Raw genomic sequence first — 1,813 nt, 5'->3', positions numbered from 1 at the left:
AGTAGCTGGGATTACAGGCACCTACCACCATGCCCAGTTAATTTTTGTATTTTCAGTAGACACAGGGTTTCTCTGACCATGTTGGTCAGGATGATCTCAAACTGCCGACCTCAGGTGATCCACCCACTTCGGCCTCCCAAAGTGCTGGGATTACAGGCATAAGCCACTGCGCCCAGCCCAGACACTGTTCTAAGAGTGTTACATGTGTAGTCTCATCAATCCCCAGGGAAGGTACTAATGTTATTTCCATTTACAGATGAAAAAAACTGAGGCAGAGCAGTTAATTAACTTAATGTCATTTAGAGTGTAAGTGGCAAAACCAAGATTCTAACACAGGCAGTGTGCCTCCAAAGCCCCATGCCCTTAATAACCACAATATATTAAACTTCTCTTGAAACAAAGTCCAAAACTCAGTGCATTTTCCACTATGCCATTTCATCTCCCTTCCTCAAACGGTACTTTAAAAGACAGGATATAAATAGCATAACTCAGCAGTAACTATCAATATTACTGATGCATAACCTTTTTACCTAGCAATTCTACTTCTAGAAATGTATATGGTACAGATGTACTCATTCACATTCTAAATATGTATTCAAGGATATTCTTTACAGTGTTGTTTATAATAGCAAAGGATTAGAAATAACTTATCTATCGATGGGGTATGTCCATACAGTGGAATACAGCCATAAAAAGGAATGAGGCACTGATGCATACTACAACATGAATGAACCTTGAAAACATTATGCTAAGTGAAATAAGCCAGATACAAAAGCAGTATGTTATAGAGTCTGTTAATATGGAAGTTCAAAATAGGAAATTCCACAGAAACAGAAAAATGATTGGTGGTTACCAGGGACCAGAGAGAGTGGAGAATGGGGACTGACTGCTAATGAGTACAGGGTTTCTTTTTGGGGTGATGAAAATATTCTAGAATTGGATAGTGGTGGTAATTCCACAACTTTGTGGATATATTTAAAACCATTGAACTATATATTTTATTATTTATTTGAGATGGAGTCTCACTGTGTCACCCAGACTGGAATGCAGTGGTGCCATCTTGGCTAACTGCAACCTCTGCCTCCTGGGTTCAAGTGATTCTACTGCCTCAACCTCACAAGTAGCTTGGATTACAGGTGCCTGTCACCACACCCAGCTAATTTTTGCATTTTTGGTAGAGATGAGGTTTTGCCATGTTGGCCAGGCTAGTCTCAAACTCCTGACCTCACGTGATCCACCCACCTCGGCCTCCCAAAGTGCTGGGATTACAGGCGTGAGTCACCACATCTGGCTAAACTATATACTTTAAAAAGATGAATTTTATAATATATGAATTATATCTCAAGGTGGTGGGGAGGACTAGGCATTCCTTGAGGTCAGAGACTCCAAGCAGCAGAAACTCTCTCCTGTTGCTGAGTTTGAACAAATAAGCTGCCATGAGTTTTATAGCTGCCAACAACTTAAAGGAATTTGGGAGCAAACCCCTTTTGTAGTTGAGTCTCCAAGTGAGAATGCAGTCCAGCTGCATGATTTCAACTTTGTGAGACTCTGAGCACAGACCCCAGCTAAGCCATGCCTGGACTTCTGACCTGCAGAAACTGCGAGCTAATACAGTTTTGTTCTAAGCCACTAGGTTTGTGGTAAGTTGTTATGCAGTAATCGAAAACTAATACAGAGGTTACAATATGCCTGGCATTTGGCATCTTCTTTTTCTTTTCTTTTTTTTTTTTTTTTTTTTTGTTTTTTTGAGAGAGGTCTTGCTCTGTCACCTAGGCTGGAGTGCAGTGGCACAATCTCGGCTCACTAAAACCTC

The sequence above is a fragment of the Mandrillus leucophaeus genome, unplaced genomic scaffold (genome assembly GCF_000951045.1).
Source record: "Mandrillus leucophaeus isolate KB7577 unplaced genomic scaffold, Mleu.le_1.0 Scaffold57, whole genome shotgun sequence".
Lineage (NCBI taxonomy): Eukaryota > Metazoa > Chordata > Mammalia > Primates > Cercopithecidae > Mandrillus > Mandrillus leucophaeus.
This window is presented reverse-complemented; position numbering follows the sequence as displayed.